Consider the following 26,228-nt stretch of genomic DNA (forward strand, 5'->3'; position numbering starts at 1 on the left):
ATGGTATCTTCTTAGTCTCTCAACCCATACTGAGCACAATTTACATTCAGCCTCTTGAATCACTGAATTTAATTAAATGAGACTTAGGAATCCTAGTTGAACTTGTATACCTAGAAATTCTAGGGAGCTGTCACTAAATAAAACTCATTACAATAGAATGTTATAAAGCATAACTTAAAGTGCTATACTTGTATTTAACACTTGCATGTTTCCTGTCTGGTTTTAAATCATTATTTTGGTTTAGACTGTTGCTGTGCATGTGTTTGCATCCATTAGATACTGTAAATGCATTTAGAAGAGTTCCAAGGAATTCAAGGGAGTCTAAGTTATCTGAATTTAAATATCTCTCTTGGTGGTCATGAGGGCAGTAGTTTTGTTTGGAAGGTGAAGAGTAAGACGTGCAATTTGCTGGAATTCATAGTTTTATGTGCTTTTTCTGTACTTTGTCACTGAGGCAGTTCTCTGCTTTTATTTACTTTGCCATGACTGTGGTAAATGTAACAGCCTGACCTTAAAATTGCAGGAATGATGTAGAGCTAATTATGTCACTTTTTTTTTTTTTTTTAATGATCCCTGCTATAGTTCCAACTGAATTTTCTGTTATACAATATCTCCTCTCTCAGAAATTAGACATACAATTTCGATTTAGTTTTTCTTTTGAAAAATGCATGATCCATGATTATGCAGTTCTTCAAGCAAATGAAGAAGATTTGCAAGCTGCGTAATTTCTGAAGTACCTCACATGTCCTTCTTAAAAAGTGATCAGTTAATCTACTTAGCTTCCATGGAAACAAGGAGAAATTAAAGAACGTGTTGGCTCTTTGATAGGTGTTAGGCATGATAATAGTCTTGCCTGCCTACCATTTTGGCAAAATTGGGGTACTCTGAATAGAATGAATAACTGAATTCTGCCTATCATTGAAAAGCAACAGTTACTTTATTTTTAATCAGTCTGCATTCAAAAGGTATTCCATGAAGGGAAATTCTGTCCTGTGGTAGTGAACTTTTTATACATGATTGAAGAGACTGCATATACCACATTATGCACATCAATAAATATCACATTCATTTAAAAAATCTCAACAGCACAAGTTAAAGTTGCAATAAATATCCTGGCAGTGGCTTTGATATCTACTTTCTCCCCAGAAACCATTAAAAAGTGTAATGTCTTCATTGCTAATAGCCTGCCACATGACAAAATTCTAACTATGAAATCTAAGTGGACCTTATCTGATAACTGCTTAGCTTTCTCTCAGATCTTTATAATCTTTAATACTTAGTTTTGGTAAAAACATCGGATAAAGGCTGAACCATAAAAAAACATATAAAAACCACATAAAACCATATAAAAAGCATATAAAACACCTTTGAGGTATTTGAAGTGACCTCTTCATTTTAGTGAAGAGCTAACTCATATACCCAGTAATATTGTAAAAGTCAGAGTTGTTTATGTGGAAAGGAAAGCATGAATCAGAAACCTGTTTAGTCTCTCAAGACTTGCATCTTATTTTGGCACCTGTGAGAGAAGCACTAGCACAGGTCCCAGTGGTCCTTTTACACTGTGCTGGAATTAAGATTTCTCCAGAAGCTATTTAATATTAGATCTATGGTTCAGTCTGTGCTGCAGCCATTCATGTTCAAAAACTACTAATGAAACATAGTATGATGGAGGTGAAAAGTTTATCTAAATAATATGTTGTAATTTTGCCTTTTGCTTGAGCTAGGTATGGAGTGGGTTGAATTCAAGAACAGTGGGATGGATTTTTTTTGGAGGGTAGTCTTTTTGCAAAGTCAACTGTTCAAAAACTAGGAAGTGTCAGAATGTAAGTTACCCATGAAAGCATAATCAGCCTCTATGCGCACGTTCATTATCATACAGTCTTTAATTACACAGTCACCCAGTATTCCCCTTCGGCTCCCTGCCTTGTTCATTGCATTGGATTAATGGTACCTGGGAAATGTAGCAGCTGTTTAACATGTTTAACCTCATCATTCAAGTGTTGGCCTCTGCCTTATTTACTGCACACTCTTTAAAGTGCAATAAATACACAATGATTCTATCTCGGTTTTAGCATCTATATGATCTTATTTTCTAATCATAACAAAGATTGTAATGCTTTTTTCTCCACTTCAAGATAAAAAAAAATCATTATCATCTTAGTGTTATATGTGGAGAAAATGGGATAAGGGTAAATCAGAAGCTATTCATGAATTAGTGGCAAAACTATTGTTGGAACTTCTTACTTCATGATACACAATTCAGGCTTTATTGCTGCTAACCAGACTGCAATTTTAGGTGATTGTTGAGCTGATGCATTGCACCTCTCATTTACTTCCCTGATATTTGTGATTGCTTACACTTTTTATTTTTCAGGTACCAGGATCTCAACCTGGACACTCGAGAAATAAAACTCATTAGAGGTGTCCAGATGTTAAAATTGTGTTTTTTCATTCTCTTTGGACATATACCTTAGTTGTTACCATCTGTCTAATGAGGCTAGCATATATAACACATCACAAACTGCAACTTAGATTCTTCTCACCATATTTTTAACTGCAAGAGCATGCTCTTGTCTTCAGGTAGCTCAGCTGACATTTTACTCATGTTACTTTCTCTTCTATGTTGACAGTATCTCAAAAATTGACATCTCAAGCTGATTTATAAACATAGCCCAACTTTTTGAACTAGAGTAACTGAAATAAATAAAACTAAGTTCACCCATAAAACCAGTATTGGTTAATAAATTAATAAAATTAATAAATTTACTCCATCAACATTTTTCCCTACAATAACCGTTTCTGACGTCTTTTGTTTAACAGTTTTAACATCTAATTGTCAATATATTGATCTCCCTGCCTAGCAGTATCCCTTAGGGCCAAAGGAATTCTGCTTTCTGCATTTATGTGTATTGCAGGTATCTGTCAGTTTACTTTTATGCTTATTTCTCAGACTGAGCTTATAGCTACACAAAAAGGAGTAACATGTCGTCCTAACCTTATTTCCATACACTTAACAGCATGTTGATTTTCATGGATTTAGTGATGTTTTTCACTGTCTTTTACTAGTTATATGTGGGCAGGAACTATTTCGCTGATGACTTTTTGTAGCTGATGAGTTTTCAATACCTGTGAAAAAACTCAGGCAGTGTGATGGAAGAAATTATACAAAACATATATGGTAATCAGGGATTGAACTTTATTTCACAGTAGGTTTTTATGTTTCAGTGATTTTTTTTTAATCTTTTTTTTTTTTTTTTGAACAGTGAAATACGACGATGTATTTTTTGGACATTAGTAGTAATTGCAACAGAAAAGTGTACAAAATAGTGTATGTAGTAATTTGATTTTTTTTGTTGTTGTTGTTAAGTCTTAATTAGAGCAGTAGATATGATGCTCTAACATGATATGTTAGTCTCTTGGAATACCATAAACTTCCACGTGGCTATGGGAACATTTTTACATTGATTATGAGGATGCATTGATAAGACATTCATGAGTTGGTCTGTTCTATCACTTGGGGTTCTGATAAGATACTTGTAAAGCTACTGTGACTTTGATAATAGTGTTCAGGTAGATAAGATATACATGTAAAAAAAATCATTGGAATATCATTTGATGAAAAAAATTTGAACAGTCTTATTTTGATAACATCAAAGGAAAATAAATGTTAGATGAAACAATATAAAAAGTTTGTATTTTAAAAATGGTGTTAGATTTTCACAAGATGATGCCTTTATCTTTTACTAGCTATGTTGTTTTATGAAGACAACAAAGTTTTGAAAGCCAGAACAACTGCTTTAAAAAGTGCTCTTTTGATGCAGATTGATGTTTAAATTTGCCTCCTTTTTCTGCTGTAGTAAACTTGTGAGTAGAAAAAAAGTCAGAATCATCAAACCAAGTATTAATAGAGAGCTATTCATGTGTTTCGGGTTTGGTTGGATGTTTGGTTGGGTTTGGTGTAATGACATGTTAATTTTCTTGTTAAATTCTTATATGTATGGGAATAATAATAAGCCATACAATTTTCTTTTTTTTTCTCTCTCTCTTTTTTTCCTCCCCTCCTTCTAAAAGCGATGTACTTCTGCAGTTTTGGGGGAAACTAGCTTTAGTTGCTTATTGCACTTTTGAGAAAAATATAAGAATGACAAGCTCTGACTAAATGAGGTTATGAGATCAGAAGAGTTGTAAGTTGATGGTATTTTCAATATCCAGTTCCAAATGAATCCATTATTTCTTTTGCACTGGACTGAGACTAGCTGGAATAATCTCATAGTTCCTTTGCTGTCTGTGGGATAAAAACCTACTTAATTTAGATTGCTCCAGATGAATAATACAGAACTGTAGTACCACAGGACATACTACAAAGTCTTTCAGAGGTTGACAGTTTACCAGTCTGGTTTTTTAGCAGTCCTAAACTGTTTATTCTTCTCTGTTATTTTGCAGAGCCGAGAGATGGATAGGCGACAGTCAGAGAAAGGGGTAGCTAACAAAAGAAAAAAAGTATGGTAAATCTTTTGTCTGCCTAAAAAGGGGTGAATGAGAGAGATGATAAAGACAAAGAAAAGAGCAAAAACAAACAGGTGAAAACAAAGTAATAATTTCTCTTAAGAGTGATAGAGATTTAGAACTAGCAGATTGGAGAGGTAATAATGGGGTCCATGTCTTTGTGGTGAGCAGGGACACTTGAAGGAAAGGTCTGGGAAGAATTACATTAATGTCTAGCCATGTTTTTCTTCCAATTACACCCTTTTACAGAACAAGAACAAAATATGTTCTTTCCCCGTATCAAAGTATCAAGGAAGCAATCTGTTCAACACAGATATGGTGCTATGTAAGGGAGAAATAACCTACAATATAACAGATGACATAAAGATGGATTGATATATGAGATAAAGGAAAAGACAAATATCAAATATTTCTGTCTTGTTTCCACATATGCCTTTTAGTAAGTACATATGTTACCAGTCTGATTATCAGTTTACATTTGTATATGTAAACCATATGGCCTGTGGGATCTCAGGACCACTGACTCCTACTGTTCTTTGGATACTATGCCCTGATGAACATTGAAAAGGACACTTTAATAAAAGTGATTCATAAATGACTTTACGGTGTTATTTTCTCCCATCAAATTGATACATATGAACACAGTCTGGTAATGTTCATTGCAAAGACTTGCCTTCCCACCTCATTGCAGTAATTGCAAATATGAATTACAAATAGCAAACAAAACCATGGCACAGTTGCAGGAATGATGCCTATAGGTGTTTATTCTTTAGAGCCGACCAGTTGTATGGTTTGTTTTTTTTTTTTTAGCTCCTGATTTTGAATCAATGTCCCTGTGTTTAAATAAGATTGGGGTTTGTATTTTGAATTGAAAATTAGGTTCTTTTTTTAATACAGCAATAGGAATGCTGGTTTCCTTAGTAATTTTTTTATAAAATCCAATGTCATCTAAGAACAAAAAAAGCTATTTTGTTTAATAAAACTCTTATTCTAATGATTAGATGCAGTTTAAAAACATCTTATTGTGTTCTTGACAAAATTCTAGGAGTATGTTATTTAAATTATGTCTGTTGGGTTAGACTAGTTTACAATGTTCACATCTGATAAAGGATGTATTCAAACTGAATATGATCTACCTAGTCCTGTTTCTCTCCAGGCTTTTTTTTTCAACTTTGGATGGTGCTTTCCATTCATAATGTTACTTGTACCCTAACTCAGATAAAAAAAACAGTGATGAGAAGTATCTCTGTCCTGAACCTTGCTGGAGTGAGGATCTGGACTTGAGTTTAGGATAAAAATACAGCTCTAACACTGAAAGAAGACATCCTTTGTTATTAACTGCTTAGTCTGGTCTCATGCACACTTAGTTCTTGCTGCTTTACCATTTTCTGCAACATATGCTTGTGTTTTTACTCTGTATTCACAAAACATTATAATAAATTTATTAACAGTATATGCTTCATCTGGTGGTGCTGGTTGACAGCCAGCTGAACATGAGCCAGCAGTGTGCTCAGGTGGGCAAGAGGGCCAATGGCTTCCTGGCTTGCATCAGAAATAGTGTGGCCAGCAGGACTAGGGAAGTGATTGTTCCCCTGTCCTCAGCACTGGTGAGGTCGCACTTGAATACTGTGTTCAGTTTTGGGCCCCTCACTACAAGAAAGACATCAAGGTGCTGGAGCGTATCCAGAGAAGGGCAACGAAGCTGGTGAAGGGTCTAGAGCACAAGTCTTATGAGGAGCAGCTGAGGGAGCTGGGGTTGTTTAGTTTGGAGAAGAGGAGGCTGAGGGGAGACCTTATTGCTCTCTACAATTACCTGACAGGAGGCTGTAGTGAGGTGGGGGCTGGTCTCTTCTCCCAGGTAGCAAGCAACAGGGTGAGAGGAAATGGCCTCAAGTTGTGCCAGGGGAGATTTAGATTAGATATTAGGGAAAAATTTCTTCACAGAGTGAGTGGTTAAGCATTGGAACAGACTGCCCAGGGAAGTAGTGCAATCACAGTCCCTGGAAGTATTCAAAAAAAGTGTGAATGTGGTGCTTAGGGACATAGTTTAAAGGTAGACCAGGCAGTTAGGTTAGCAGTTGGACTCGATGATCTCAGAGGTCTTTTCCAACCTTAATGATTCTATGATTCTATGATTCTATACTTAAGCATGCTAACCAGGGTGAAATACTGAATAAGGTTGGGAACACTGGCACTGAAATGTGTTAATCATAGACAAATGTTTCACCTGTAGTTATCAGATGAAGCCCTATAATCACTGTGTAGCATTACATTGAAGCCAAGAATATTTTAAGTCCAAGAACCTTTATGTGAAAGTTTGATTACTCAAGGACTTTTAATAAACTTCTTTAAAATCAATTTATTGCAAAATCATGATCTGTATATCATACAGAATTGTTCAGAATGTTCATAAGATGACAAGCAAAATATTTACCTAGCCTCGGAACTACCATATCATTTATGATTTATTACAGTATTTGTAACTGACTATGCAGATAGTCCCTTATCAACATTGCCAATGCTGTTTCTCTAGTGTTACTGCATGAAGGAGCCACCTAGTTTGCCCACTAGACAAATCATAATTTTCACTCAATATTTTTCTTTCTTGTTTGTTTTACTCTCCTCTTTAGTCAGCCAACTATCTCTTCCTTCATTTTCCATGATGTGGTGGGTTAACCTTGGCTGGCCACCAGGTGCCCGCCAAGCCTCTCTATCACTCCCCTCCTCAGCAGGACAAGGAGAAAATAAGATTAAAAACCTGTGGCTTGAGATAAAGGCAGTTTAATAAAGAAAAGCAAAGGCTGCACATGGAAGCAAAGGAAACAAACAAACAAATTATTCTCTGCTTCCCATCAGCAGGTGATGTCCAGCTGTTTCCTGGGCAGTAGGGCCTCAGTATACGTAGTGGTTGCTTCAGAATAGAAATGCCTTAATAACGAATGCCTCCTCCTCCTTTCTCTTAGCTTTTATTTCTGAGCACGACGTTGTATGGTATGAAATATCCCTTTGGTCAGTTTGGGTCAACTGTCCTGGCTATGTCCCCTCCCAACCTCTGGCACACCCGCAGCCTAGTGGCCTTTTGGAGATAGGTGGGTTTGGAGAGACAACCTTGGTGCTCTGTAAGCACTGCTGAGCAGTAGCCAAAACGTTGGTGTGTTATCAACACCATTCTAGGTACAAATACAAAGCATAGCACTATGAGGGCTGCTATGGGGAAAGTTGACTGAATCCCAGCCAGACCCAATACATTTGACTACATCACTTATTGTTTGCGTAGAGTGTCTGTCTTGCACTGTTTTCTTCTGAGATTTTTCCATGTCAAAACTGGGAGCAGTTTATTCTGCTGCACTAGAAAATAACAGTTGTCCCCAAGTTACGTTCTTAAAAAATTCTCTTTGGAGTATGTGCATCAAAGTGATAGCTAAGAGAGGATTTAATTTATTCCTAGAAGAGAGATGTAAAGGCAAAATTTTCATCGCTCTGAAAAGTACAAACTCATAGGGGAAGTAAATAATTTTCTGATGCATGTCTTTAGAGAAGAGAAAAATGAAGCATACTGCTGATGGCTATTAATCACTGCAAGTGTAATCATGTAACTCAAAATTTTTTAGGAAAAAAGTAAAGAATTTTAAAATGTCCTTTACAGCCTTGTAGCACTTAATGAACATCACAGAACCCCATCCTAAAACTTGCTTGACAGCCTGTGTATTTCTTTAGGATAACATTTGCTTATTTTTATTTTATATTGTGCTGCAGGTAGCTGCATAAAAATTTTATTCTGACGTGCATACCTTTGATTTTAGCTTACTGTTAGCATTCTTTTACTGCTTTACCCAAGATAGATATACTGGTCTTCAGTAGTCTAACTCCATTGTGACTAAATTTTAAGGTTGGAAAGAAATATTATTCACCTTTATTAATCATTTAGTGCATTTTTAAAATAATCTCTGCTAATTTAGAAATATTTCTTGATTTACCCGTTTTTCCCAGTGGTAGAAGAAATTCCTAGGTGTAGTTCAACAAGAAGCCTCTAACAATGTAGAACAACGAAGAAAATTTTTAGTGAATGTCTTTCAAGCTGTTTTCTCTGAGTTTTGATTTGTAAGCTTTCTTTCAAATTTCTTGCGAGGTTTTCGGTTTCTGCATTAGCTTGAGAGCAGCGTAGTGGCAGTCTGCTGGAACCACTTTATTTTCCAGAAAACTTTCCAGTTCTAAGGATGTGACCTCTGAATCATTGTTAGCTATCTTAACAATGGACTCTTTTGAAAACAATCCTTGAAAGAGTGGAACTATACAGTCGCAGATGAGGTAGTGACAAAAATACTACTTCTGACCATTTATGGCAAGGCAATAATGAGGTGTTGCATAATCAGATTGTCCTACAATGCCAGTTAAAAGCTTTCCCTAAATACAGATAGGGTAAAGGAGCAGGATGTAAAGGCAGTGCAGTCACTAGATCTTGCATGAGACTGGAAATCAGTCAGTTTCAGGTTGAACGTCCAGCTCTGACAATGAAGGTAATTGCTGTATAATTGCTGTTTTGTTCTAATGGCTTGTTGATTTGTCACGGCCCAGGTGTATTATATTTGCTGGCATGTCACCTGGAATAATAAATCTATAATTGTCTCCAGATACTTTGTTGGGAAAATTCATGCTGTACTCTCAGTGTTCTAGCAGAAGTAGTGTAAGGCATTTGAGATTGTTAGGCCACCTTATGAGGAAGTCATGCCATTTCTCTTGGATCAGAAACAGTAAGCAAACAGCTATAGCTGCTCTACTGAATCTACTTGCAATCTTTATCACTACTTCTACATCCTAGAATCATAGAATCGTTCAGGTTGGAAAAGACTTTTAGGATCAAGTCCAACCATTACCCTAGCACTGCCAAGTCCACCACAAAACCATGTCCCTAAGCACTATATCTACAAGTCTTTTCTGAGCTTCTGAAAAAGATAACAGATTTCCAAATCGTATTCAGCTTCACTTTTTCACTTTGTCATCTATATTTCATGTAATAGGTAAATGAAAATGGTAATAGGCAGACTAAAGTAATTTTCCTGGCCACCAGGCTATTCACACTGTCATTTGCTTTCATCCTTTTAACTGGGCTGTCGTGTGATGTGTGAACAATTTGAATAAAAGTTATTGCATCTTCAAGTGCTTTTATGCAATTCCTCTAGATGCAAGGTTTTTTCAGTATTGTTCTTGTGGATTCAAGAAAGAACTGGTCCAGGCACATAATCAGAGCTACAAGTATTCACATTGTAGTAATACAGGATCTAGCAATGTAAATGTTTGACTGTTTGTGATAAGTACTTTACACTGGTTCAAAAATAACACATGACCCATCTGATCAGGACAGGCTTGCAGTTCCATGACAAGGCTTCTGCGTGATTAGACGATGGCTCTACAACTAAAGCACATCTGTGAATAACCTTTGTAGTCTATTTACAGAATAATCTCACACACAGTCAGTGATTTACTTGATTCCACACAAAGGTGAATATTCCTGTTCTTCTGTTTTATCTGTAATATTGATGAAATCAACTCTAAGAAGATTCAAGGGTTTTAATAATGTATCCTCTGATGCTTTTTAAAGGTACACGGCAGCTGTAAAGTCAAATGGTGTAGCAACAGTGTCATAAGTATCCCAATAGGTCACACCTTGATTTTTGTGAACAAGTTTTTTGTTAGTGACCTTTATAAGAATAAAACTGAAGTTTCTTGTAACACTTTTTGGTAATTTTGGAATAATAGACTTATTGTCCATGTACATGCTTGAAGTGGAAAACACCTCTGCTTAATATAAAGGTATCTGATATACATAGTACAGAATTTGTCAGGTATGAAATTACTGTCCCTGCATTGTTATTTTAATGCATGTTCTGCTTTAGAATACAACATATTCAGGTAGTTCAAGCTGTCTTTCTGATATAGCAGAACCATTAACAGGATGTATGAAGCTGATATATGAGACTCAGTCTGTCTATATACAAGCAATAAAAGGTGGCCATACTTACTTCTTCGATGGGAAGTTATGTTATAATTTATAAAACTACATCTGCTTTTCTTCAGTACTTATACTGACCTTTTTTTACAAGAAATTTTAGTCATTTATAGTGCTTTGAGTAGATGGCACAATTTTTGCTGTTTACACAGTTATGTCTATGCTTCTCTATTCTAACATTGTAGTTTTGTGTTTTCCTTGCTGTAAGTTTCTATGCCTAGTTTTTTCAACCTTATTTATGATGGTTTCCTGGGTTGAATTCAGTTGTCTTTTTGTAATAAGCCAGGACTTAAAATTCTGCTTCTGCTATCAGTTTATGCTTACCAGCAGTGCTTATAGTCCTTCATAATGTGGTGTCTGTAGTAAGCACTCTTTAGTCCAAGACATAATTGTGTGGGTGTTCAGCTTAGTTATTCCATAAGTTGACTCCTTGTCATTTAATATGCCATAGCTCCATACTCATGTTTGGTCCATTTAGAACCAAGGTTCTCTTGATTTTTCAAGTTAACATTGGTATTGTTGACTCTTGCAGCATTTATAACTCATACATTAGGTGTGCAATAGTTCTTTAACGCCAGGAGTGCAGTCTCATATTTATCACATGCAGCAAGTGTAATAAAATACATTATGGTCATTTGTTCAAAGGAGGTATATAACAGACAGCATCATCTTGTTTTGAACAGCTCTTGGATACTAATTTCAAATTTATTGTTTCCACTCTATTTTTTTCTCTATTATACAAGTTATATAAGTATAAAGTTATACAAGTTAAAAAATAAATTCTTGGCTTAACTGGTCTTTGCAAGGACTGTAATGCTGGATTCAGCTTTAACAGAAATATATACATGGCATATTTACAATACAGTGAGTGTAGAAAATATATTATTTCTCTAAATTTTATTTTGTATGCAGAAAAGAGCAGTAGGTAAAATCTAGCCAAAACCATAGCTCAGGATCAGCATGCTAACTTTGCTTCTGGTGAACTATAAAAAAGAAAAAGTTTGAATATCACTTGATAATTTGCACTACTGTGCATCACTAAGACAACTGAAAAGCTATATCTAGTAAGCAAAATAAAGTAATATGAGCAGGGATTTGGACCAAAAGACAGTCAGAAGTTCCTTCTAGCCTAAACTATTCTTTGAGGCTATGTTGTAACTTTTATGTGATGTTGTACTTTAATAAGCATCATATGTCTGTAAGATGTCTGAACAGTATTTTCTGAATTATATGAACTGTATTTTCTCTTCTCATATTTAATGAATATGTCATTAATATAAAAAATGAGGTCTATGTATTTAACCTCAAAGGCATGTACCGTGTATCAATGCAAATTTAAAGGCTAATGGATGGTTATAAACAGCTCTTGAATATGTTTTGAATCAGTCTGAAACAATGCTCTTGTTTTCTGTGATCTTAATTTATCTTCTATTTTAAAAAATAATATAATTATTTATATTATAAGTTGTATAAGCTGTCAGTAAGGTTCAGTACAGGGAGGGAGTGAGGCAGAACATAAGAGGGGAAAAACAAAAGGAAGAATAACTGGTGTGCTTCTATACTTTGTTAGATAGCTATGTTCAGCAGCCTGCAGTTAATCTAGAACATATAGTTTAAAAAGACATTCAATCATCAGTTAAGTATCTTTATAATTTAGAAGCCAAACTTTTTGTTCCAGTCATTAATTATTTATTTTAATCTTTAAAATATTTGGTATTAAATTGAATGTACATACAGTTTGGAATTTTTTACCTTTGTTTCATGCTCTTTAGATATTTCTAAATCTTTCTCATGTTCAACTATGCACTAAAAGCAGATCACTTATGCATTTTATAGACTGAGATTTACTTCAATATATGGATTGGAAAATTTACTCTCATCATCACATTGATATCTCTGCAATATTCAAATATTCTTTCAAATGGCTTGAACACACAACCATAGTTTTGATCTTGTTGGAATTTTACATAATGGGGAAGTATCTTTCTTAATTTTACTTAATCTTCTCCCACCCATATGCAAATGATCTTTTTTCTCTGATTTGTATATTTTAACCATAATAGAGAGTAAAACAATAAAGCATGTTATTGGTGAAGCTGATGCATTACTTTGAAGTTGAATCATCATTTCCTAAGTAAGATAAGACCTAGTTTAATTATTCTTTATTTTACCATTTAGAAACTCTGAGCTTTAACTGTTTGCGCTGAAATTATCTGTGCTCAATGGCTGTCTCACTTAAAGTGCTTATGGACAGATTCAAGCAAAACACTTCAGCAGTTTTGAAGAACATGGCTTCAGGAAAATACATTCTTTTGTAGCCATTAAAAATAATCTGGCAACCTTTTTGATAAGTTCTAGCATTCTTGCACATTGGATCAGTGACCTGAAATTTGGGAAGGGGATGAATATCTAACCAGATTGTTTGTAAAATTCCAATTTGCATATGCTTACTCACTCGTTTAAGAGGATTTAGGTTACAGAAAATAAAATCCTTATCCAAGCTGTAGTCTAATCAGAGCTTCTAGCAATACTTCTCTCTCTTAGTCTTTTCTTTTTGGGGGGTGGGATGAGGCACTTGAGAGCACTCCATTTCTAATTTGAAAAAAATCTACATTCAACAACCACCTTTAGATGAAACGTAGATGCATCTCTGTGGTGGATAATCTCAGCTGGCTTCCACATGCTCACCAAGCTGCTCTCGCTCTCACTTCCCCTCCTCAGCAGGACAAGGGAGAAAAATAATATGAAAAAACTCATGGGTTGGGATAAGGACAGGGAGATCACTCACCAGTTACCATCACAGGAGAAACAGACTCAACTAGGGGAAGATTAATTTGATTTATTGCCAATTAAAAATAGTGTAGAGTGGTGAGAAACAAAAACAAAAGTAAAAACACCCCTCCACCCCCTCTTTTTCCCCAGTCTCAACTTCACTCCTTCATTCCCAAATCTTCTACCTTCTGCTCCCGCCAAGTGGCACAAGTGGAAGGGGAATGGGGATTGTGGTCAGTTCATAACACTTTGTCTCTGCTGCTCTTTCCTCCTCATGCTCTTGCCCTGCTCCAGTGTGCTTATTCTCTGAGAAAATGTCAACAGACAATAGACAGGTGCAGCTAAAATGAAAGCTGATATTGAGGAACAAATATCACTATAAATTGTTGGTCTCTTGCCGCGTAATTCATGTTGTCTAATTCTAGTTCAGAAGTTCAGGGTTTTCCATTGTTTCCCATAGATGCTGTTTTTTTTCAGTGCTGTGTAGGTATTTATTTTTACCATTCATGTTATTATTCCTGTGTGAATGGATCACCACACAGGTCCAGCATGTTTTGTTTATTTTTTTTTAATAGGAATTGGTAACTGTTTCTCTACAGACTTTCTTTTTTCCTTTGTTCTCCGACCTTCAGCTTGGCTGGATGCTTCGTCCTAAATGTGACACCTTCATTACAGATTTATTACCAGTCTCTCTTTCCTCTTCCTGTTGGCACTGATCTGACCAGATCCAAGGGAAATTTTAGTGTCTTTAAAATTCTTGTGCAATGTTCAAATATTCCTAAGACAAAAGCAAGCTGGAACTAATAGTCTTACATCCTGGCTAGATGTTGAGCTAGGCAAAATTGGAAAGTTTTAACAACGATAAGGTTGCTACCAACCTTGGTGGTGGTGTATAGTCGCATGTATATTTAGAAGATGATGCATATGTATGCATCATGGAATCATTCAAGGCATTGGAGACAAGATTTATTAATTCCTATTAAAGAAGGGTTACAGCGCTGGTGCAGGTTGAAAACAGACTGCCTTGATATTGTCATTAAGAGTAACACCAACAGATTTGAAAGGTTCTACAGATGATATACTAGCTGCAAATAAATTCACAGTTGTCAAAAGATAAACTCTGGATGTGTCAAGAGATAAATTCTGGATGATAGTTCAATAGTCTTGAGTTTGGATTTCTATTTGCACACATATACCATATAAGAAAAAGGACAGCACTATTCAGAACAGAAGGGTCAACAGTGTATGTATAAGTCTGCTTGAGTCCCATAGTACCAGAAAAATTCCCCAGAAATAGTTCATTTTCGTTTATATGATCTTCAAAAGCATACTGACAGATGGAGATGAAGCTACCGAATCTATTGAAATATTCCATTTTCCTGAAGATTTTCTAAAGATGAGTGAAATGCCTTAGTCAAATCAGCAATGACAAAAATGAGTTTCCTGCTGCTAGTCATATTAGTAAAATAGTATATTGTATGTTTTTATCATAGCTTAGAATATTTTGTAAACATTAATGGACCACGTTCTCTACAGCTTCAATCTTTTTATGGTGATTAACAGCTTCCTTATATTTTTGTCGTTGAAATCAAATGATTTATTCTGTGGAAGAAAACCATTCTTATTTTAAAATGAGAAAAGCCCCATCTATTTAAATAAAAATTATTCAAACACACAAATTATAGAATTTATGTAACTGCTAATAAATGGATTTCAGCTTAATGTTACCTTAAAAATTATTTCAGACATTTCTGCATATGGTGACTATTACTGTGTTCAAAGTATACAGATTGCAAACACAGCTACAGCTGTTGCTTCCAGTCACTTATTTTCCTAAAAAAATCCCAAACAACTTCAAAGTCAAGAATTAGAAAGATAAATTCAGAAGACACTATGCAATTTTTGTTAGCATCTTTCTTCTTCGAATATTTCTGCAGTTTTGGTAATTCTCTTGCAAATACTTTATTAGTTAAGGACACTTGTTCAGCTTCCATTCACATTGTTATTTCCTTTTGACAAGACAAGCAGTAACCAGTGGTCTAAGGGATTTTCTGTTTATTCTCATTGGAACTGTTCCTGTAAAGTACCACAGACTTAGATAAGATTCTTTGGTATTATTGTTCAATTTATTCTTTCTTGCTATTGACTAGTTTCTATAGTTCCATAAGGAAAGGTAACAGTGTAGTTTTCTGCTATTAAAAGTTATATTAAGGGAGAGCTGCTGAAATTGATAGATGTTTTCTCTCTTTAACAAAACTACTTTATTTTTTGAGGTGTAACTATAGCACTCTAGAATGTGGAACTGTATTTCAACCTTTAAAATAAAAATGTTGATAGTTGTATGAAGCTTCCTTCAATTAACGCAGTGATCCATGTTTAGTCCGGCTAAAGTCAGTTACATTCAGGAAAAGCTGCCAAGAATTAGTTAACTATGCCCAAATGCTGTTCCTCCAGGCTGAAGAAGCTGTATTAATGATAGAATCAAAGAGCTTGGAAATAGTAAATGTTGATTAGTTGAAGTATGTTTGACAGGCTATGTTGTGTAAGGTGTGTAATAGAGTGGATATGAGTCATCTTGGGGGTTTCCTGAGTATTAAACTCTATTTTCTCATTAGTTCTGGCATCAAATCAGACAGTGTTTTTATTTTGGATGGTATTTAAAATTTACTTCACTCCCAAAGCATGTACTCAAAGATAAAAACATTCTTACATGCTCCTGTAAATTAGGACTCAAAATTGTTAAAAGGGTAAGCTATTTTTCTCTGGGTTCTAAATACTGCTAAGCATTCTGATAAACCTCAGTATACAGACTATTATTTCAGTTTATGCTTTTGGCTGAAATTAGACTTAATGTCCCAGCTGTTTAAATCAGTGGACTTTTGAACATTCTAAATATCTTTTAACAAAGTGAATAATGGGAGATGCCAGCAAGGTAATACCTGGTGAATGTTATAGAAAAGACAGTTAAAATTTAGAAAATAGTATTGTACTCCCAGAATTTTTAAATTATCCTAAAGACTAGTGTGTATAAATTTTAATATGGACTTTAAAAGGTTGTAGAAAAAATACTGTCCTGAATTAAATTCTAAAGACAATTCCATAAAGAGAAGAAAGATAATACTTATAGTTGAGGATATTTGAGCATTTTCATTTATTTTTTTGACAAGTGCTGTGTTATTTCAATTTGTATGTACAACTGTCTTTTTCTCCAAAACATATGTGCTTGAACCCCAGCTTTTGTGAACATTTATATAAATGAGAAGTCCCATGGTGCTATTAAACTGTTTATATGGATAGAGTTCTATAGAGCAGTTAATTTTCTAAACCTAAATTAAGAGAGTAGCTTATTTTATTGGAGGTGTAGTTATTATGTAAAGTCCCACAGGGCTCATTCATTAGCTGAGCCAACTTATTTATAGCTGACTAGTAAATAACTCAGTTTTAAAAGACAGAAGATGGCACTGAATATGAAAAGAAGGAAGTATGTATATCCATAAAGTCTATAGGTACCTACAATATATAATATAACATATTTATGAAATACTTCATGCTTATAGTAAAAAAATTAGATAAATTATACAATAAAAGTCATGCAAATGTAACTGCTGTCCCTCTGAAAAATCTATTGTCATAGAGAATGGCTGTAACTAGTTTTTCCTTATACTAGAAATGTTGGGCACTTGTGATATACCTACAATATTACTTTCAATGGTGGCTGCCATTGTTTTCCCATTGCATTCTCAGAGGAGCCTCATCTGACTTTCCCATAAGTGACCTTAGCCCCATTACCCTCCTGCAATTAATTACGTTTTTTTCTTTGTGAAATGCTCACATTCTGGTTCGTCACTTTACATGATCAGGAAACAAGAAGTACCTTGACAACTGGCACAATTCAGCAAGGGTGCAGAAGGTTAGCACCACCTATATAGCAGGGAAAGAACAGCTGCTTCTTCTATAGATTCTTTTTTTTCCCCCATAGAGTTTCATTGACTCACTCTATACCCTTGGACAGGTGTTCTGTATAACACATTATATGCTAAACAGGGACAAGACCTGACTGCATGCATAAATCCTCCTCTCCTTTCCTGCCTTTGCATACCTGTTTCTTCTATAAGGAAACCCAGGAGCACAAAGAAGGTGCTGCAACACACTCTGATACATCTCCCACCTGGGGCAGTCAGGCACAGCTGGAGGTCCTGTGGAGTGCACCTTCTCATGGTTTTGATACAGACATCGCTCCAGCCCATTTGTATTTGAACTCAGTGCAAGATTAATTCCCTGTCCTCACACTTGCTCTTTGCTAGAAAAATAGCTACACCGCATGTAAGAGCAGGGCCTTCTTTCCTATCTTTTAGGAAAACAAGCAAACAAACAAAACCAAACCAAGACATAAACCCAAACCAAAACAAGCATAAAACCTATTGTGATCAGAATTGAGGCTAAATAAATCACACTAGTTTTTCTGTGGTTAAGGTGGAAATTCTTTTATATATCAGGAATGACCCAGACATGGAATCTGTAGATAAAAATCTGATAGCTAGAATGAAGCAAGGGTATTGATAACCTTTAAAATATAACTGAAAATCATATTACACTGGACTCTTTGTTCCTTTTGAAATGAACTTCCATCCTATGTTTATAAAAATATTCATGCTTTAACAGTAACAGTGAATAGACAACTCTATTTCCTTTATTTGAACATACATATAAATATAGCAATATTTAGGAGAAGGTATCATCTGTTAGGTCATTCAAATTGCTTTCTGTTTTGTTTACTGGTCATAGTAATACCTAAACCTTGAAGTTTAGTTTACCATAGTAATACCTAAACCATGAAGACATATGTAATAGTTTAACAATTGCTCATATATATTTATCATCATTTATTTATCAATTTATAATTGACACTAAGAAATATATGTTCTTGATTCATGTTATTAATTTTTATTTTCCTGCTTGCTGCTTTTTGAGTGCTTTTTCTCCTTATGATTTAAGTTCTAATGTTCAAGAGAAGACAGATGATTATACTATTGCTGATTCCTTGTGCTTTGCGAGCAAAAGTTGTACAAATATATAATGGTATCTTTTCCTAGCTCTTTGAATAAGCAAGTCCTGCAGTGGGAACACTGGCACGGCAATTTCACAACCAAATTAGATATGTAATGTGTATTCAGTAATGTATATATAAATTGTACATACCCTCATTTTTCAAAGTGGGATTATATAGATTTTTCCTCATTTTTCACATACCAGTATTTAGTTAATCTGGGATGCCTTGTTGCAACAAATAGCGTGTAATGAATTCAAATGCAATTTTACTAATGACAAACAAATCTAGTTGTCTGTCATATTTCCATTGATATGATCAGTGAAGCAAAAAATGGGCACTATTCTAAAATGCTGTTAAAATAAAGAGAGATTGGTCTTTGCCTGGTATTTCTCTGAAGTACTACAGATTTTGAATCTCTGCTGAAGTGATAGCAAGTCTTCAGTATTGTACTTTTCCACTGTGCACCAGTGATCTCTCTTCTTTCAAAATTGTTTTCCCTTATAAGAACCACATTCTTATCTTTTATTTTCCCTTGAGTTACAGGAGGGAAAAGACAGACAAGTTACCTCTTCAAGCCCTAACTCCAGCATGACTCTGTCAAATTGCATTTGTGTAGCAAGTGACCATTTCTTTTCCCCAAGGCCCATTTAGTCACCTCTAGAATATGCCTGTCCTTCACAAAGGCAGAGGATAAGAGAAAAACAACGTTCCTATCTTGATATCCCTGTACTGGTAGCTACTGTTGCTTTGGGCTCTCCCTTCAGTACATCACTGAATGGAAATCTATAGGACCCTTCAGGGAGATACACAAAAACCACAAGGATAATTTAAAATGAAATAAGATAGTTACCTTAATTTTCTTTCTATTTTTCTTTTATTTTTCCCTGAATTTGATATGTTTTCTAGATATTTCTTCTTAGAAAATATGTTGGCAATTACAAACTCCATTCAGTGCACTGTGACCACAAATTTTTCATTTTTGTATGACCAAGTTTCCAAAATAATGAGTATTCTAAACAGTCTCAACAAGGAGTCAGTCTTTTAAAAAAATTAGGTCTCTAACCTCACCAGAAATCATGCCTCCTTTTACTGTTAATGTTTTTCTATATGCAATAATTTCGGAAGACAAAAACAGATTTATTTTCTCGCCTCTCAAAAGCCTTAAACATCAAAAGATCATGCCTGATTCATTATTAACACATTTAACAAACAAACTGTATTTATGCTTAGAGATTCTTCTCTTTTTTTATAAGACTACAAAGAAACAAAGGACTATCTAATACAAATAATATTAGCATAAGTGTTTTTTTTTTCTTAGGCACAAATAGCAATACTCATCTTTTGGATCACAGATTTATAAGTCAGTGGTAATGGCCACAGGAAAAGGGAAATCCATCCTAGCCATCTCTTATTGTAGCCAACATGAACTGCAAATCTCAAAAAGCAGAATAAATCATAAAAGAGAACATAAATCAAAATATAAAAATACAAAGTAGCCAAAATATAAAATAAAATACAAAAATGTGTTTAAGCAATGTGATTACTTTTGACTTTTCAAAGGTAGTCATTATAAAAAATAAACTTCTTCCAAATGCTCAAACTATGCAATATCCTGTAGAAATAGTGTTTCTACTAAAATGTACTCTATAACAACTTTTGCTGTGAATTGCAACTTTGTTACACATGTGCATTATATGAAAGAATGTATTATAATTAGTGACATTTTTAGTCCAGCTAAAACATTAAAGTGGTGGACTCTTACATGCAGCTTTGTTGGTAGGAATTCAAGCTATGTTCCAAGAGGGTAGCCCATAATTCCTTTTATTTCTCTTCACTATTTGGTGACTCATACTGGTTTCCAGTTTTGTATTTTTTTTTTAAGTTTTAATTATGATATTACTAATTGAACTGTTTGAAAACTTAGTGTTTCTTCTGCTAATCTTAAACAACCATAAATACTTTCTATTAATCATAAATGAACCATTTACAAAGAGGGACTAGTGAGAGTTTATCAAGAAATGAGACTGTCAGGCTCTGAACCCAACTTCTTAGGAGTTGTTGAAACAAATATGCAATGCAGGGAAGCTGAAACAAGAGTGGTAGAGCTAGCAGTAAAAAATGTTAATATGAATATCATTTGCCCCCTTAGTGACTTCAAACAAAGATGAAATAGTGGTCTTTCCTAAAATTGTGTTAATTAAAATGTGATTATCTGACAAAAGCCCAGCAAGCAGTATTTTTTTTTCCTGTCTGTTTCAAACGAAGCTTGTTGACATTCTCTAAACAAACCTAAAAGCTGTTTGCACTTCAATTAAAAAAAAAAAAAACAAACCCAAAAAAACCCCTATCATTTCTGCTCCTAAGGAGAACTAAGTAATGACACAAAAATATTCTGTGTCAAATTCAGAAATGAATTGATGCTAACATGAAATTTATGAAGAGTATAAAAGTGGTGTAAGCTAGGCATGCAGGAAAGATTAAAGTAATAAAGGAAAGATTTGCTATAATGGTAAAGGGATATGAACGGGGTTTGGGGATGGTTGATTTTATTTAAAACTGTCATTCAAATAACATCTTGTTCAACTTAATTCATTTATGAAAACAAATGAAATATAAGCCTATGGAAGTAATCTCTCAAATACAGAAATCACATAGGATAAAGTAAAATAGTAACTTTTTTTTTTCTAACTAGCTCCTGTAAATAATTATACTCTGCCTAAGAATTTTTTTGAATGCAGAATCAGTTCCTTTAAGTCTTTCTGATAGAGATGTCTGTTAGAAAACAAGATGAGCAAGCTCACTGTATCAGCTTTGCTCAGCTATATATCTGTTTAAATTTGACAAAAAGCATGGAAACTCTTGCTATTTAGGATAAAATAGTAATTAGAGAAAGTCATTGGCCCAGCTACATCAGAATAGTAGCCCCAAAAGAGAATAAATATAAGCAGGTATAAATACATTTACTGTCTAGCATATATTCTATAAGAAAACTACATTAAGTTATTGGCAGATAAAAACTGAGTAGCTCTCTAGGTTTGACATTGATAGTCTCATCAACACTGAAGATAAGTGAGTTTGTGTCTTCGTTGGGATATCCTACGTTGTTTCTTCAGGACAGCTTTAACTTTTATTGGAGGTTTGTGTTCTGGGGAGAGTTTGAACCTGTTTTTTATCTTTTTTAAATTATGAATTATATTATTTTCCTAGAACTGTGAACAACTACAAATAAAGCAATGAGAAATGTTGATGTTTGTTGTGCTTTTTGTTAGACGGTTTTATTTTGTTGATTTTGATTTTTCTTTAACAAACAGAATAATAAAGCCTTTCAAATCTTTGTGAAGTCCTTTTTAAAATTATCTTCAACTCTTTTTCATATCCTTGTTGAAATGGAATGTTCTTTATTTGCTCTTTGTCACATTTTAATTGTATTCAGGGCATTAATAGCTGAAAGCTTTGAGAAATGAGGTGCGTGCTACTGACAATATGACCCTAGAAAAATTATTTGAGTTAAAATCAAAACACTTGCTGTTTGTTTTGTTGTTTGTTTGTTGGTTTTTTTTTTTCCTCATAGTCAAACTACCAAATGTGGAAATGTAAAAAAGTGGCAGCAAGACCTTTAAAGAGAAATTTTCAAACTATGGTTTAGGGATATTTGTTGCTGTTATTGTTACATGTGATAAATTAATTTTGTTTTAAGATTTCTGTCCTTTTTATAGTTAGGATCTCTCGTGAAAGAAGTTTGTGAAAAATATATTTTGTACTATATTTCCATTACCTATGTACCATATTTCTTGTGTTTGTAGATGATGAATGCATTCCTAATTTTCATATCTTGAGCACAACATTTTTTTTACAAGTTTCTAAGACATAACAGACTGCATCCAAGGGTGCTGAGAGAGCTGGTGAATCTCCTTGCAAAGCAAATTTCTATCATCTTTGACAGTTTGTTGAGCTTAGGAGAGATCCCCAAAGACTGGAAAAAAGTTGCATGATCTTCAACAAAAGCAAAAAGCTTGACCTGTGCAACTGCAGGCTGACCTTTATGTCAGTTCCTGGGGAAACCACGGATCAAGTTCTCTTGGAAGCCATTTCTTGGCATGTGAAGAAAGTGATTGGGAACAGCTAGCATGAATTTATCAAGGGTAAATCACACCTGGCCAAGCTGATTGTTCTTTTGTAATAAATCACTAGGTCACTGAACAAGGGGAGAGCAGTGAATGTTGCCTACCTCAACCTTATCAAGGCTTTTCACTCTGTCCACTCATCCAGAGTTGGATATGTCCTGACGTGGATGCAAGCATACTGTAGGAAACAACCGGATGGGTGAAAAAAAGGAAAAAACAAACAAACAAAAAAAACAAAACCAAACCAACCAAACAATGCCCCCCCCAAAAACAACAACAACAACAACAACAACAACAAAAACAAAAAAACCCCAAACCAAACCAGGTTAGATGATAGGATAGAAGGTAGTGGTTAATGAATCATGCTGTACCGTAGGCCAGGAGCAAGAAGGGTACCACAGGAGTCTACTCTAGGATATTCCATTTTGCCATTGATTGTGAAGAGGCTATGAAGTGCACTCTCATCAGGTTTGCAGATGACATCAAAATGGGAAAATCAGGGAAATGCTCAAGAATAGTGCTGCTATCCAGAGGGACCTACACAGGCTAGAGGAATGGGCCTACAGGAACTCTATGAAATTCAACAGGGGCAAGTGTTAAATCCTGCACCTGGGAATGAATAACTCCTGCACACAGTCAAGGCTGGGGAGTGGCTCTCCAGAAAAGGCCTTGATGCCCTGGCAGACAGCAGGCTGAGTGTAAACCAACAGCATGCCTTGGCAGCTGAGAAGGTCAAAAGCATCCTGGTCTGGATTAATAGGAGCGCAGATTGATGGATGTGATTATTCTCTGTTACTTGGCCCTCCTTAGACTCCATCTAGAATAGTCCATCCAGTTTTGACAGACTGATTAACTGAAGTGACTTCAGTGGAGGACTGCCAAGGTGATCAGGAGCTGGACCACTTGCCCTGTAAGGAGCGCCTGAGGGAGCTGGGCTTGTTCAGCCTGTAGAAGTAGGGTCTAATATCAGCCTGCCAGTAGGTATTAGGAGATTATTGAGAAGACAGAGACGGGCTCTTTACACTGCTGCATGATGGGAGGATGGGGGAACAATGAGCATAAGTTAGAACAAGTTCAGACTGGATATAAGGAAAAACTTTTTCCCACAGGTACAGTCAAGCAACAGAACAGATTGCCCAGAACAGTCTCCATCCTGGGAGGTTTTCAAGAGCCAACAATAAAGCCCTGAGCAACCTGGTCTGACTTCAGAGCTGAGCCTGCTTTGATCAGGAGCCTGGCCTAGAGACCTCCTGAGGTCCCTTCCAGGGGACCTCAGGGAGGGGATCAGGAAAGCCAAGGCACAGCTGGAGCTGAAATTGGCTAGGGATGTGAAAAATAACAAGGGTTTCTTTAGGTACTTAAGACAACAAAGGAAGATGAAAGAAACTGTACCTGCCCTGATGAACAAAACGGGAGACCTAGCTACAATTGACATGGAGAAGGCTGAGGTACTCAACCACATTTTTACCTCACCGGCAAGTGCTCTAGCCATGCTGCCCAACTCACAGAATTCAAAGGCAGGGACTAGGACAATGAAGTACCACCCACCATAGGAGAAGATCAGGCAGGTTCAAGACCATCTAAGGAACTTGAAGGCGCACAAGTCCATGGGACTTGATGAGATGCATCTGTGGCTCCTGAGGCAACTGGCAGATGAAGTTGCTAAGTCACTATCCATCATATTTGAAAAATCATGGAAGACCGGTGAAATTCCCAGCGACTGGAAAAGGGGAAACATAACGCCTATTCTTAAAAAGGTAAAAAAAGAAGACAAGGGGAACTACAGGCCGGTCAGTCTCACCTCTGTGCTTTGCAACATCATGGAGCAGATCCTCCTGGAAACTGTGCTAAGGCACATGGAAAATAAGAAGGTGATTGGTGACAGCCAATATGGCTTCACCAAGGGCAAATTGTGCCTGACAAATTTGGTGGCCTTCTGCGATGGGGTTACAGCATTGGTGGATAAGACGTCATCTACCTGGACTTGTGCAAAGATTTGATATTGTCCCACACAACATCCTTGTCTCTAAAATGAAGAGACATGGATTTGACAGGTGAACCAGTCACTGGATAAGGAATTGGCTGGACGGTGACACTCAAAGAGTTGCGGTCAACGGCTCAGCGTCTGGGTGGAGACCAGTGACAAGGGGTGTCTCAGGGGTCCGTATTGAGACCAATATCATCTTTGTTGGCTACGTGGACAGTGGGATTAAGTGCATCCTCAGCAAGTTTGCAGATGGCACCAGGCTGAGTAGTGTGGTTGATATTGTAGAGGCAAGGGATGCCATCCAGAGGGACCTTGACAGGCTAGAGAAGTGGGCCCATGTGAACCTCATGAGGTCCAACAAGGACAAGTGCGAGGTCCTGCAGCTGGCTCGGGGCAATCCCAAACATGGATACAGGCTGGGCAAAGAGTAGATTGAGAGCAGCCCTGTGGAGAAGGACTTGGGGGTATTGGTAGATGAAAAACTGGACAGGAGCCAGCAATGTGCGCTAGCAGCCCAGAAAACCAATCGCATCCTGAGCTGCATCAAAAGAAACATGGCTAGCAGGTCAAGGGAGGTGATTCTGCCCCTCTACTCTGCTCTGGTAAGACCTCACCTGGAGTACTGTGTTCTGCTCTGGGGCCCCCAGCATAAGAAAGACATGGACCTGCTCAAGTCAGTCCAGAGGAGGGCCACGAAGATGATCGGGGGCTGGAGCACCTCCCCTTTGAGGACAGGCACAGAGAGTTGGGGTTGTTTAACCTAGAGAAGAGAAGGCTCTGGGGAGATCTTATAGCAGGCTTCCAGCACTTCAAGGGGGCCTACAGGGAAGATCAGGAGGGATTCTTTATCAGGGAGTACAGTGATAGGACGAGGGGTAATGGGTTTAAACTGAAAGAGGGTAGATATAGATTAGATATTAGGAAGAAATTCTTTACTGTGAGGGTGGTGAGACACTGGAACAGGTTGCCCAGAGAAGTTGTGGATGCCCCATCCGTGGAAGTGTTCAAAACCAGGTTGGATGAGGCTTTCAGCAACCTGATCTAGTGGAACGTATCCCTGCTCATGACAGGGGGGTTGGAACTAGATGATCTTTAAGGTCTTTTCCAACCCAAACCATTCTAGGATTCCAGCTTGAATTGCCCTATGAGCTTGTAAAATGCATATGGGTGAGAAATACTTTTTAGAAGATCCCTCCATGCTTGCATCTACCAGTGAAAGTTGAAGACAGTATGTAATTTGAGAGAATATCACAGCTGTTACAATTACAGAAATAGGAGAGAATCAGATACCTTGCAGTTAAGTCCACTGAGGTAAAATGTTATTTGAGTATAGAGAAGTTATTTTTGCATGTGTGTACATAATGTGTGTGTATACAAATGTGTATATATATGTATATATACTTATATATAACCTCCTTTTGACTTTGTGCAATTCTTTTTGTGTCACTACTCCCTTTTTTGCCATGTCATCGGTTCATCAGTTTAAGCCGTATTGGAAAATGGACAGTGTTGACACAGTGGAATGCTGGTCGCTGTTGCTAGTTTTAAGCGCTCATGTGCTACAAATGATATTTTACTTAATATTACTATTGCCTAAAATTTTACAAAGTAAAATAAGGTAGTAATAATTTTCCACATATCCTTTTAATTTCAAGTACTCTATTAACATAAAGAGCTCTGATTTTTCTAAGATCCTTACACAGAATTCCCTCTTTAAGAACCTGGAGTATAGAATCAGACTCAGTGGTGCAGTTCAGCAACTGTTGTTACGTAGATGATTTT

At 36.1% G+C, this 26,228-nt stretch overlaps 1 protein-coding gene across 1 annotated transcript in view; it reads left to right on the forward strand.

The window, feature by feature from the left end:
* Positions 1-26,228, forward strand: part of CSMD3 (CUB and Sushi multiple domains 3) — a 746,059-nt gene that overhangs the window by 393,344 nt on the left and 326,487 nt on the right. The gene's annotated exons all lie outside the window — the stretch shown is intronic.

This window comes from Nipponia nippon, unplaced genomic scaffold (assembly GCF_047370975.1).
Source record: "Nipponia nippon isolate SJK-2023a ecotype South Korea unplaced genomic scaffold, ASM4737097v1 scaffold_1, whole genome shotgun sequence".
In the NCBI taxonomy this organism is placed as follows: Eukaryota; Metazoa; Chordata; class Aves; order Pelecaniformes; family Threskiornithidae; genus Nipponia; species Nipponia nippon.